Source organism: Astyanax mexicanus, chromosome 12, assembly GCF_023375975.1.
Source record: "Astyanax mexicanus isolate ESR-SI-001 chromosome 12, AstMex3_surface, whole genome shotgun sequence".
Taxonomy (NCBI): Eukaryota; Metazoa; Chordata; class Actinopteri; order Characiformes; family Acestrorhamphidae; genus Astyanax; species Astyanax mexicanus.
In genome coordinates this window covers 49,365,082-49,380,105 of record NC_064419.1, presented here as the reverse complement: position 1 = coordinate 49,380,105, position 15,024 = coordinate 49,365,082, and positions in this window count along the sequence as shown.

The window sequence follows — 15,024 nt, the reverse complement described above, 5'->3', positions numbered from 1 at the left end:
GCAAAATCAGAGAAACTGATTCAGAAACTGAAGTGATCTCTACATTTTTTCCAGAGCTGTAAATATAGAGTAACGTTTGTTAGCTAGTTAACCTACTTGTCTAACAGTCAATGAGATTGCCAATTACATGATAATATATAAGAGTAAAAAAAAAGCAATGTACCAGTAGTGTTCACTCACTCAACAAGGCAGGTTTAAGAGTTTAAGAGGTGGAATATCATGCTGAATCTTGACTAACGCACCTGTTAGCATGTAATCATCATCCGCCGACCTGTCTTTAGCATGTAAGATCTCGCATATTTTGTATTTTGTATTTATTTATTTAGAAGGGGACAGTGCATTTTCATAAAACACATGATTATACATAGTTAAAAAAGCCAGAATTAGCCAGAAGGCTAGTTTTCATCTGTAGTCCCCAGGCCACGATGTAAAAAGGCAAGAAGAAGTTTAAAAGAGAAAAGACACAAGATAGAATTACAATTTAAGAAAAAGAGAGTAAGAAGAAAAAGACAAACAGTATAACACAAAAAAAAAAAAAAAAAAAAAAAGATTTATCATATCACTAAAACAACACAACAGGCTTATATTTTAATGTTGGCAACTATAGTTATTAATAAGCCACATTTTCAGTTTTTTTGTGAAGTTCTTATATGTTGTGAGCAACTTAACCTCCTCAGGTACTGAGTTCCACACGCTTGCACTCCTTACAGACCAGGCCGATTTACCAAAAGTGCTTCTACGCAACGGAATGTTGCAGTCACCTCTGACAGATCCTCGGGTGACACGCTCAAGGCTATTTCTTTGGCTGATAAAGTCTGCCAGAGGATCTGCAGCCAATTTATGCAGTACTTTATAGATCAATTTTAGGTCTGCAAATGTGTGAAGACTGTCCCAATCCAAAAAATTATATTTTTTTAAAATTGCACAGTGATGATGGTACCTGGGTTTTTTATCCATTACTTTAATTACTTGCTTGTACAAGATTTCCAACGGTTTTTTTGAGCTTTGACAAGCCTGGGACCAACTGGTTATGCAATAATTAAAATGGCTAAAAATCATTGAATGCACATACCTTTTTGCAGCTTCAGTTGACATATTATTGCGAATCGCACAAAAATTTGCGAGATTAAACTTTACTGTTTTACACAATTTTCCGATATGGGCTTTAAAGGAGAGCTCTGAATCTATTATTAACCCTAGATATTTATATTGGTTAACAATTTGTAATCGTTCTCCGTTAACATGGATATCAGGGTCAGATGATACTCTGTTTGTTTTAGTGAAATACATGCCTACAGTTTTCGAAGTGTTTAGCTCCAAACAGCATTTCTGCATCCAAGTTGTAACACATGACATTGTTTTTATGAGTTTGGCCGCAACAATGTCTTTGGTGTGTCCATGTACAAAAAAAACCGTATCATCTGCATACATAAGGCATTCTGCTTCCGAACAGACTGTGGGCAAATCGTTAATGTAAAGGCTAAATAAAAGGGGGCCTAAAATTGACCCCTGAGGAACTCCAGAGGTAAGCCTAAGAAAGTCAGATCTACAGTTATTAACCGATACAGATTGAAATCGATCAGTCAGATATGATTCAATCCAGGTCACAGCATTTTGAGAAAAGTTAAATTTTAAGAGCTTGTTAAGAAGAACAGAATGATTTACTGTATCAAATGCTTTTCTAAGGTCCAAAAACACCGCCCCTACAACTCCACCCTTATCGAGAAAATATTTAATTTTTTCAATAAAGAGGCATGTAGCCATTTCAGTGGAATACTTAGATCTAAAACCAAACTGCATGGGATGAAGAGAGGGGGAGCTGTTGTTTAAATAATGGACAATCTGCTTTGCCACCCATTTTTCTGCTAATTTAGAAATGACTGGTAGAATACTTATTGGACGGTAGTTAATTAGAGAATTTGATTCACCAGATTTAAAGATGGGGGTGACAATAGCAGATTTCCAGGCCTTTGGAAAGCAGTGCGATGAGATTGAGAGATTAATGATTGAGGCAATAGGAGCGGCAAGAGCTGGGCCGAGATCTTTAAGCATGTTCGGGTCCATTCCAAAAACATCCTTTGCTTTAGATGACTTAAGTGATTGGATTAAATTAATAACTTTAGTTTCAGTAATATTTGTAATGGTAAACGACTGCGTTTCAGACAGTGTGCGGTATTCTCTCCTTTGTTTAACTGTAAACTTATCTGAAATTTCTGACACAGACTCAATAAAGTAATTGTTAAAGGCATCAGCCATCAATTGAGGCTTTGTCAAAATAATTCCATTTAAGTTAATTTGCCCTGGTTTTGATTTATTTTTGTTTTGGGATTCACCCAAAAGTTTTTTAATATAGTTCCAGGTTATTTTAGAATTCCCTCTCGCACTATTCAAGACGGTAATAAAGAAGTCAGCTTTAGATTTTCTTATTTCTTTCACTACCCTATTTCTCAATGAAATAAATTGATGTCTGCTGTGTCCTAATTTATTTGCCAACTTCAAAGAGTGATCTCGTTCTTTCATTAGTTGTAGAATAGATGTATTTAGCCAAGGAATGCTGTTCTTTTTAGCTTTTAGTTTAATTGACCTTGTAAATCGTTTAATAATTTCTTGTATTTTGTTGGCCATATTAGAACAATCCATATCTAAATTTTTGCCAGTGAGCAGTTCATCCCAATTTACTTCATTTATTGAGTCTTGGAAATTTTGTTGTTCCTGTCTTGGTATCCCATAAAATTCAGTACCAGCCAAGGGTTTAAAACGTCTTTTGTTTAATTTTCTTGTGACCATTATAAGATTGTGATCAGACATTCCTGTAAGCATATTGTATGACTTCAATATCCTTTCTGGCATATTAGTGAAAGCTAAATCAATCTGAGTGCTGGTTGAGTTTGTAATTCTTGTAGGGCCATTGATTACCTGAGTCATGTCCATATCATCCATATCATCCTCAGTTTTATGCATGCATTCATTATCCACGCTGCTATTTTAGGAGTGTAGCAGCCGTGAGCTGGTGTAGAGCGTGTACCGTCACCCACACAGCTGTTTTAAGGATGTAGCTGCCAGCCACGGAGCTGTTTTACATAAAAAGATGAGCAGTTAGTGACCCATCACTGAAAGGGTTGTCGGCTCGGTCCGCGGTGGCGAAAACAGAGAGCAGGGAAATTAGTTCCATCTCTGTGAAACTCTGCTCAACTCAGTTCTGCTCACCTGAAAAAATAAAAAATTAAAAAAATCCAATTAGTGGCGTGGAGAAGGGCTGTAAATGAATTCCTGCAGACGCAGCAGCTCTTTATGGAGTTGATTTCCAGAGTTTTACGCTGTAAGCACTTCTCATTCACTTGTTGATTGCAGCAATTATAATGTTTTTTATGTAACACAGTCACGGCCGAAAGCGTTGGCACACCTGAGATTTCTCACTGGAAATTTCATCCAATTACACGTGTTTCAAAATAGACATGTTTTTATTTCATTTCCTCAAAAAAGCTGAGAAAAAAAGGGAGAATTTGACATAATATTGTGGGAAAATAACTTATAATGTTTGAAGCATGTGATGCTCGCTTAAACAGCCTCAATACTTTTTTTGTACGTTTTAAAAAATTCAAGCCGTCCTGCCGTCCTGCAGGCTCAGGGTGCATCAGTGTGCATTTTATTCTTTAATAGCCTACCTGCTTCTAAATTTTAATAAACTAATAATTTGCAATAAACTATTTTAACATCTTATTCTGATGCAGTGGAAAAGCTCCACTCCACCTTCATTTGAGCGCTTAATGATGTTTAATTTTTTTCTCTATTTGGAAAAAAGTTAATTAATAATCAGGTAATTATTGATAACAATTGTAAAACATGTAATGTTATCAATCTCTTCCCTGTATTATATTTCCAGCTTGCCAACCCAATAAATAGAATGGTCAAAAAAATATATATTTTTTTTAACATTTAAGGCATTTTGTTGTATCCAAGCCTGTCTCATCCATGCCTTGCCCTGACAACTTTACGTTTTTTAAGAACTTAAAAACTTAAAAAAAAAGACTGAGCACTACAACACTCGTGAACATAGCTAACACATGTGGTGACTGATAAACCCACAGACGTTTATTACAAAGAACTACTGCGATATGCATGATCGTTACATGCTAAAGACAGGTTTATGGATGATGATTACATGCTAACAGGTGAAATAGTCAAGATTCAGCATGATACACACCTCTTAAACTCACCCAGTTGAGTGAGTGAACACTACTGGAGTTTATATATATATATATATATGCACACATATGTTGTTGCTAGCCTACCTGCTGCTAACTGAAACTATTTTAATAAAGACATTTTGTTGTCTTCAAACGTATCTCTCTCCTGCCATGCCCTTGACAAGTTAATAGTTTTAAGAACTTGGTCTCAAGACCAAGACTGAGCACTACAACACTAGTGAACAGGGCTAACACATGTGGTGACTGATAAACCCACTGACGTTTATTACAAAGAACTACAGGACAGCGAATACACTTAAAATTAAACTATTTGAACACGTAGGTCTTTTTAATCCAGTGTTAATTATACTTTTATACTTTATATTTTATTTTATTGTAATTTTATATGTATCAATATTTCTTATCCTTCTTTTGTAACTTTTTCAATAAAATATTTACTGTATCTATCTATCTCTATTTCTATCTACTGCTGTTTCGTTTCTTTCTCTTCTTTATTTTCTGGTTTCCTGATGGATAACTCCTTCTTTTCATGATTTCTGAAGTTTCATATTTCATATTTTGCCGACTGCAGAAAGGATGAACCTGGATGTCTGGCTACTATCAGTAACAAGTGGGAGGAGCCTCCTTGTGGAAATCAACTCCATAAAAAGAGCTGCTGTGTTCAATTCAACATGTCTGCAACTCAATCTCAACCATGTTTCCATCAAACGCCACTTTTCACTAGATAAGTTCACCCTTGAGCTTGGTTAAAAAAAGTGAAAAAGCAAGAAAAAATGGTTTCTGCGCAGTCTGATGTCCTATAAATGATGATAGTCAAAAGAAAAGCCATTTTTGAAAGTTATAAGACACCGAAATTCACAGTATTCTGATAATAATGACCCGTCTGCATCCTTCCTTCTTGCAATCCATTACATCCTCTTTTAAACGAGTTGAAATGTCCCTGATGTTCCAAAACATCAGCCATTTTTCTGTTATCCTTTCCATCTCTTCCATCAATAAAGAGCTGAAATCATTTTAACAGGATCATGTTACCTCTCCAAACCTCGCCCACCGCTGTTTTCCAGCACGGCATTCATTACCACCAGTGAAGTTGTGCTTTGTTTTAAGGGGTAAAATCGCGCCCCATTTATAATAATTATTGGCGTTTTAGCGGCTCTGAAGAGGGAAATGGAAATAGCTGCTCTGTCTGTGTTTAAAATCCGCCCACTGCATTCAGAGAGGTCATTTCTCATTCCAGGGCCGCACAAAGGTAATGGTGCAGGCGTTAAAAAAGTTGTATACAGCTTCACTCCAAATCGCTCCCATTCATCACAGCTAACATGGTAATGCTAGCATTCTGAGAGTCCTGCCCTCATCTAGTCATGATATGTTAAAATTTTCTGGAGTTTTGCTTGTTTATCTTGGTAACAGAAAACACAGGAGCTCCACTGACTGAATACAACCTAGACAGACGCCAACAGTCAGACGTTCATCGCTATCTTGGCAATGCAGCAGTGCACAAACCCAACTTTTAACATCAACAATAAACAGAATAGTAAATAAAATAACATTGCTGTTCCCGTAAATGAGCTGCTGGAGCTCCTTCACAGCGTCAACCAGCAGCTCAGTTTCCTCTGCTGAGAAGAGTTTGTTGAACACGTCCAGGTAGCTGCACCGTTACAATAGCACCTGACTCTTAAACGGAAATAATGATGAGCAAGAGAGACACTCTGATTGGTTTATATTCCAAGTTACACCCAAAATTACCCACACCCATGATTAATTAAGAGAATTAGTTCATTTTAGTCTTTTGTGCATTTTGATTCGCGCAAGGTGTACTTTTCCTGTCGTTATGATAGCAAAGACACACTGATAGACCCTAAATCAAGCTACATGGTGCTTAGTGAGTGGCTCACCTATAGATCACTAAACTAGTGTCTTATATATATAAGCCAAGATCTGCTGGAAAATGAAACCCCTCTGCTGACGATGATTTCCTAAATTTCCTAAATAAATTTCCTAAATAAGACAAGGGCACACTAGCAGGGCTAACAGGAACTTCAAGCTACACCAGACTGCTCTTTTACTTTACTTTCACTTCAGCTACGCTGTAGCAGCAACAGCAAACGCGCTTTTTAGCGCGCTTTTCGGACAAGGTTGGGCGAGTTGCGTTAGAGCGGGGCGTGGCAAACCCCCTCATTCACACTTTCTCTGTCTGCGGACCTCGGGGGCGTTACTCACGGCTTTAAAAGACAGTCTGGTGGCGCTGATTTCCTATATCGCCCGCAGCTGTGCGCAATCTCCTATTACATCACTCACACTCGCCGAGGCGTCAGCCGAAGGCGTCAGCTGTTGTGTGAAGACCCTCTCGTGTGAAGACCAACGCGGGTAAAGACCAACGCGGGTAAAGACCTGCGCGAGTCTACCTGCGCGAGTCTACCTGCGCGAGTCTACCTGCGCGAGTCTACCTGCGCGAGTCTACCTGCGCGAGTCTACCTGCGCGAGTCTACCTGCGCGAGTCTACCTGCGCGAGTCTACCTGCGCGAGTCCACCGAGCAAGGCCACCGACAAGGCAGCCCGTCCTACTGCCTCCTAAAATGTGCTCCCATCACATTCCTGTTATCTCCGGTACTCACAGAAGGCGAAAAAACACACACAGGCGCCAGGACCATACTAACTTGCGGCCACTAAAACAAACCACGCCCACTACTACCTCATTCTCTGTTGGGCTTCGGAACTGCCAGTCGGCTGTTAACAAAGCAGACTTTATCGCCTCTTATGCAAATCATCTGGCCTTACAACTGCTGGCCCTGACTGAAACTTGGATCAAACCTGAAAACACTGTTACTCCGGCGGCTCTTTCCAATTATTACTCCTTCTCCCACACTTCTCGTCCCTCAGGACGAGGAGGTGGAACTGGCCTATTAATCGCTAATGGCTTAAAACATACTCCACTATTACCTGCAAACTCATACAGTTCATTTGAGTATCATGCCACACTGGTTAATACTCCAGCAAAACTTGCCATTATTGTTATCTACCGTCCTCCTGGACAAATGGGCGAGTTCACGCATGAACTTGACATGCTACTGTCTTCTATCCCTGAGCAAGATTGTCCCATGCTCATTTTAGGGGATATGAACATCCACAACGACAGTACCAACTTTACAGACTTCTCATCCCTCATGCAGTCTTTCGAACTGGAGCAGGTCCCCAGCCCCCCAACACATAAAGCTGGCAAACATCTAGACCTGATCTTCACTCGTAACTGTGACACCGACTCTTTAACTGTCACTCCTTTGCACCTCTCGGATCACTACTTCATGAAACTCAATATTCATATTTCAAATAAACCCACGGCTACTCCTACGATGGTCTCGTTCCGCCGAAATTTACGAGATATCTCAGCAGACCAGTTCTCCTCGCTGGTGACTGACAACATGCCCCCACCAGGCTCATTTTCATCACTCAATGTAAATGATGCCACTGACACTCTCTGCTCCACACTAAGCTCCTGTTTGGACGACCTCTGTCCTCTTACATCTCGAGCCATTAGCTCTAGCAAACCGCAGCCATGGCTAAAAAATAACTCACTGAGGGAACTACGTTCCAAACTCCGAGCTGCCGAAAGAAAATGGCAAAAAACCCAAAAACAAGCAGACCTAAAAAACTACCAACTGCTCCTGGCTTCCTTCTCAGCCACCATCACGACTGCTAAAGCTGAATTTTATCACAATAAATTCAGCTCCCTCACAGACTCCCGGAAACTATTTGCTACTTTTAAATCACTACTACAAGCAGTCGTCATCTCACGCCTCGACTACTGCAATGCCCTGCTAACTGACCTCCCGGCCTGTGTAGTAAAACCACTCCAAATGATCCAGAACGCAGCAGCACGTCTGGTCTTCAACCAACCAAAACGGGCACGTCACCCCGCTGCTCATTGAGCTCCACTGGCTACCAGTTGATGCTCGCATCAAATTCAAAGCTCTTACAATCGCCTACAAGGTGATGACAGAACAGGCTCCTTCCTACCTGCACTCGCTCCTGAAGGCTTACGCTACCTCCCGGCCGCTGCGCTCCTCCAATGAACGTCGCCTCGCTTTACCAAACAAACATTCACACAAAGCAATCCAGACTGTTCTCATACAGAGTTCCCCAATGGTGGAACAAACTACCTTCTACTACCAGATCAGGAGAATCTCTCACTATCTTTAATAAACTCCTGAAGACAGAGCTCTTCAAAGAGCACTTACTCTCCTAACACCTCTAACTAACTACCTTCTACTACCAGATCAGGAGAATCTCTCGCTATCTTTAATAAACTCCTGAAGACAGAGCTCTTCAAAGAGCACTTACTCTCCTAACACCTCTAACTAACTACCTTCTACTACCAGATCAGGAGAATCTCTCACTATCTTTAATAAACTCCTGAAGACAGAGCTCTTCAAAGAACACTTACTCTCCTAACACCTCTAACTAACTACCTTCTACTACCAGATCAGGAGAATCTCTCACTATCTTTAATAAACTCCTGAAGACAGAGCTCTTCAAAGAGCACTTACTCTCCTAACACCTCTAACACGCTAACTACTTCTAACCCCATTTCCTTCTTCCCCTCCTTCACTTCTCTATCCCTTTATTTCCCTTTGACCTCCTTTAAGCCCTATGTAAAAATGGGTTATCTTATATTATATAATATTCTAATTTTCTGAGACACTGATTTTTGGGTTTTTATTGGCTGTAAGCCATAATAATTATCAACAATTAAATAAATAAAAGCTTAAAATAGACCACTCTGTGTGTAATATATCTATATAATATATGAGTTTTACATTTTGAACTAAATTACTAAAATAAAGTAATAAACTCAGTCAATGATATTCTAATTTTTTGAGACTATATACATATACATTATATGTCTTATATATACAGTAGTATATAGGCTGCCATGTTTTCCTTTTTGTCATTATTCATCAAAACTGAATAGATGGCGGTGTTAGTGTCAGTTTTTACTGTCTGTGTTTTAAAAACCTAAAAGTTTTAAGAAGGAAAAATAAACTAAACTCTCTGCTGCTGTTAGTTAACTGCATCTTGGTGCAGTTTAACTCGTTTAATCTTGCTTCCAGGCGATTAATTGTCTAGACTGAATTAATAATTCACACTTTGATTTCAGTGCCAACTTAATAAAAGTGATTTGCACCCAATAAACTCATTACACTTATTCTTGTTAAAGCGGAGAATAAAGCGTTTTCTTTCCTCGGGGGAAAAAATCGCTGTTTATGCATTTAATTCTCCAAACAGAAAATTACTCATAGTGGAGAAGGCGAGCGCAGCGTGAGACTGTATTACACTGTGAATCATTAATATTCATAAATTAAAAAGGTATAGCTGAGGGTACGGATGCATAAGGCCTGTGTTCTGTTTATCTATGTAAGTTGTGTGGGAAGAGAGGGGTTGGGATTATCTTTAGAATGAAGATAAAAGTTAATAAATGATTATAAATTTAGACTGATATTTAGGGTCATCTTTATTGATCTACACTTACAAAAATAGTTTATAACGCACTCAGCGTGTAGAGAGTTGTAGAGGTTCCTAATAATCCTCCTGTGATAATCCATCCCATAATAACTCCAAATTACACCAATTACACCAAATTACACCATCTCACAACGCAACACCAGACGTTTGTGAGACATGAAAACAAAATCCGTTGATTTTGGTGTTCACCACAGTGTCTTCACATAAAGATTAGTTGGTTGTCGTCACCAAGACACAGAGTGGTTGGTGTGGCGCCGTGGATAACACCACTGCCTGCCACTCAGTGCCACCATGTGACTGACTTTATAATGCATAATGCATTTAGTGAACGTTGGTACTTTATAATATAACTGTGTAACAGTGAATTTTATCTTATTATTTTGTGCACTGTGAAGCTACAAAGACGTAATTAGGAAGCCCTATAGAACTTATCGTGTTCTACCTAGCAACACCATAGCAACCACCTAGCAACTGCTTAGCAACATCGTAGCAACCACCACAGACACCATAGCAACCACCTAGTAACACCTTAGCAACCACCACAGACACCATAGCAACACCATAGCAACCACTTAGCAACTGCTTTGCAACATCATAGCAACCACCACAAACACCATAGCAACAAGATAGCAAACACCTAGAAACACCTTAGCAACCACCTAGCAACTGCTTAGCAACATCATAGCAACCACCACAAACACCATAGCAACCACCTAGAAACACATTAGCAAACACCTAGCAAATGCTTTGCAACATCATAGAAACCACCACAAACACCGTGGCAACACCATAGCAAACACCTAGAAACACCTTAGTAACGACCTAGCAACTGCTTAGCAACACCTTAGCAACCACCACAGACACCATTGCAACCACCTAAAAGCACCTTAGCAATCACCTAGCAACTGCTTAGCAACATCACATCAACCACCAAAGACACCATAACAACCACTTAGTAACACCTTAGCAACCATCAGACACTAAAGCAACACCATAGCAACCACCTAGAAACACCTTAGCAGCCACCTAGCAACTGCTTTGCAATATCATAGCAACCACCACAGACACCATAGAACACCTTAGCAACCACCACAGACACCATAGCAACCACCTAGAAACACCTAAGCAACTGCTTAGCAACATCATAGCAACCACCACAGATACCATAGCAACCACATAGAAACACCTTAGCAACCACCTAGCAAATGCTTTGCAACATCATAGCAACCACCACAAACACTGAGGAACACCATAGAACACCTTAGCAACTGCTTAGCAATGTGCTCAGTGCTACCATGTGGGAGACTGTGGTTCAATTGCAGGTCTTGGTGACTGAATGCTGTGCTACACCAATAAAAAAAAGCTAAATGCTCTTTTACATATGTACATAAATGAGGTCCTGCAACCAGTGGATCTGCAGGGAGATCGCTGGTTTGAATCCCGGTCATGCAATTTGCCATCAGCTGCCAAAGCCCAGAGAGAGCACAATTGTCCTTGCTCTCTCTGGGTGGGTACAGGAGGTGGTGCTCTTTCCCCTCATCAGGTTTAAATCAGGGTTAGATTAATGTGGAGGACTAACACTTTTTATTCTTTAATACATAATTCCATATGTGTCCCTTAATTGATTTAATCTCTGTAATATTACTTTCTACAGTGTAGAAAATGTATTAAAAGTTTCATTCCATCGATTTTTTATTCATTTTAAAATGTCTGGTTGTGTCTCTAGTATAAATAAATGCCATGTGAGCTGTTTTTGTGAAAAAAAAAAAAGTGCTCCGGTGATCCAGTATAACACTGCTTTAGTCCGGTGGAGGAGTCGGCAGGGAGAAACATTACATTACATTACATTACATTACATTTGGCAGACGCTTTTGTCCAAAGCGACTTACAATAATGAAGTGCAAATAATAGAAGAGGTTAAGTACAAAAATAATAGAAGTTAAAAATAAAACATCTATAGATAGGGCCTTAAGGAGGTCAGAGGGAAATAATGGTATAGAGGAGTAGAGAAGAGGAAGAAGGAGATGAGGTAAGAATTAGTTAGAAACGACAGGATTTCGGCTCTTGCTCATGAATATTCATTCATGCAAACTTATTATCGCCTCTGATTGGCTAACAGCACTGCGGCACCAGGAGGCAGTGAGACGAACAACAGTTAGAAATGTTTTAAAATAAAGACATTTTTGAACTAATAACAGTCTTTGCAATGTCATATGTTACTTTATAACATGTGTAATAATGCCCTGCTAAGTGCAGTTCAGCCACTGACCTAGTCTTAGAGTAAACCTATAGTTACTCACACACAGAGGGGGGTGAGGAGAGTCCAGATCCAGAAAGTAAAAATCCACCGTGGGTTTTTACTTTTAACTAGTGTAAACAGAACTGTTCTAAACATCTAAACACCTGTCTATCTTAATTGTACTTGGCTGGTGGTGTTTTTCCTCCATAGACTAATTCTAACCATTTGTTTCTTAGCTCTGAATTACTGGGTAAAGTATATAAACACTGATGTGTTATTCGCACAAATAACACAGGAATGAACTGCATGCTGTTCCTAGTGCTGTTGGCTCCTATCTGACGAGACGACGTCACCGCCTGGCTTCAGCACTGTCTGTGGGCGGTCCCGAGCCAAGGTGGGTGGGGCCATGAATACTAATTCACGGGTTGATGTAGACACGGTGCTTTTCCTGATCGACTCGTTTTGTTTTTCTGAATATTTTCTTTTACTAGCTGCTGCAGAGAATGAGGAAGAGGAAGAGGAAATCAGAGACCCACTGTATTTCACAATAAAACAAGAACAAGAGGATTTTAGCAGAAGAACAACATTAAATAAAGGAATGTTCTCCCATTAAAGAGAAGTTGAATGATGAAGGATGAGTGTTGCTTCTTCTTTCCAGAGGAATAGAGGATGATGAGGTAATAAATCACTGTGATAAACATTAATAAGAGCTTATTAACGTTCGCTCGACCACAGACAATAGAAGCGAGAGTTTCTGAGACACTTAAATCAGCAATTTGTTTAATAAACAGTTGGCGCTGGTGGGAGTGTTGTATTCATCACTGCAGCTCTCGCGGTTTTGCTTCAGCGCTTAAATCACTTAAATCCTCCAATGAAACGGTAAACATGCCCCCTCATTTGCATGCGTATTAGAGGGCATTGTTTTATTGCCCCTGCCCATATAGTCAAACCTGCACGCTGGGCACCAGCTGATCCATCAGGGGAAAAACAGGCATCTGTTACATTTTTACTAACCTTCTAATCTATTTAATAAGATATAAGATTAGCAGCTAGCGCTAATATTGGGACTCTGGTCTTAATGTGTTGAAGGAAGAATGAATTATTATTAATGCGTCGTTTGCCGAGACGCAGAATGACACTCCATTTATAATGCATTAACCAGGCAGCGATGCTCCAGCACGGATTAGGGATCTTTATAATAGATCAGGGTTTATCTTTTAACACATTAGCATCAAACTTTAAGCCTGGTTTTATTCTCATTTTTGTAATGTTATTTTCTCAGTAAATCTAAATTAACCTCAAATAAAGGCAAGAAATGCAATCTAACTGTTGCACTTTCTGAATTTAACACCTGTTTTGCCCTGAATGATAAAAAAAAATACATTTAACCCAATAATTTAACTCACAAACTCAAATGTCATGTTATTATGTTACCTGGAATACCTTGTTATATACTGTATGATGTAACACTGATCTTATAATGCATTTAGTGAACGTTGGTACTTCATAGTATAACTGTGTAACAGTAATTATTATCTTGGTTATTATGGTTGCACTTTTGCAAAGCTACAAAGACGAAATTCGGAAGGCCTAAATAACTTATCATGTTCTATGTCACAGCAACCACCGAAGACACCATAGCAATATCTTGCCATCCACCTAGTAACACCTTAGCAACCACCTAGAAACACCTTAGCAACCACCTAGCAACTGCTTTGCAACTGCTTAGCAACATCACAGCAACCACCACAGACACCATAGCAACACCTTAGCAACCACCTGGTAACACCTTAGCAACAACAACAGACACCATAGCAACATCATAGCAACCACCTAGAAACACCTTAGCAACCACCTAACAACTGCTTTGCAACATCATAGCAACCACTACAGACAGTGTAGCAACACCTTAGCAACCCCCTAGCAACAACCTAGCAACTGCTTGGCAACATCATAGCAACCACCACAGACACCATAGCAACACCATAGCAACCACCTAGCAACTGTTAATAAACTCTAGTATCTAAAATATACTTCTACCTGCAGAGTAATAAATGTCAATCGATGTCATACCAACATTATGATGTACCGATAGAATGTAGACCAACAGAAACTCGATGAAGCCTATGAGAGAAATAAAGAGCGATAGATAGATAGAAAGAGAGAGAGAGAGAGAGAGAGAGAGAGAGATGGGCTGGTGGGTAAAGGGTCAGTCCAGTTCAGGGGTTCTGGTTCAGAATGGGACTCGGGCCGGAGCTGAGCGTCTGGGTGTAACGGGTCACGCTGCAGGAGATTGATGTGTATCTGTAGTGTTGTGTCTCTGACCTTCACGCGAGCGAAACGTGGAAAAAGAACACATTTATAGAAATATGATTTGACGTATGTGAGTTTATTAAGAGTGTAACAGTGTAGTGCTGCAGTGTGTAGAAATAAAAGGTGTGAAATGCTGCCAAACGTACACCTTGTGTGACTAATTCTCTTAATTAATCATGGGTGTGGTTAAATAATTTTGGGCGCAATGTGAAATAAACCAATCAGAGTGTCTCTTACTCATCTTTCTCTTTTTGAACCCAGAGGATTGCTATTGTAACGGTGCAGCTACCTGGACGTGTTCAACAAACTCTTCTCAGCAGAGGAAACTGAGCTGCTGGTTGACGCTGTGAAGGAGCTCCAGCAGCTCATTTACGGGAACAGCAATGTTATTTTATTTACTATTCTGTTTATTGTTGATGTAAAAGTTGGGTTTGTGCTGCTGTGTGTTCATGTGTGTGTAATAAGTGGGGGTGTACGCTCGGCTCGACACAGCGCCTGTGTTACCGAGATAGCGATGAACGTCTGACTGTTGGCGTCTGTCTAGGTTGTATTCAGTCAGTGGAGCTCCTGTGTTTTCTGTAACTTTTTTTAAATTTAATTTTCTAACCGTTTGAGGCTAAATGCAAAAAAAAAAAAAAGAAAATTGGATGTAAAAACGTATTATATACTTTGCAGTGTACAATAAATAAGTTTCTATCCATTTTTACCAATTTTGTTTTCTTCTCTGCCCCTCACAATTGTAAT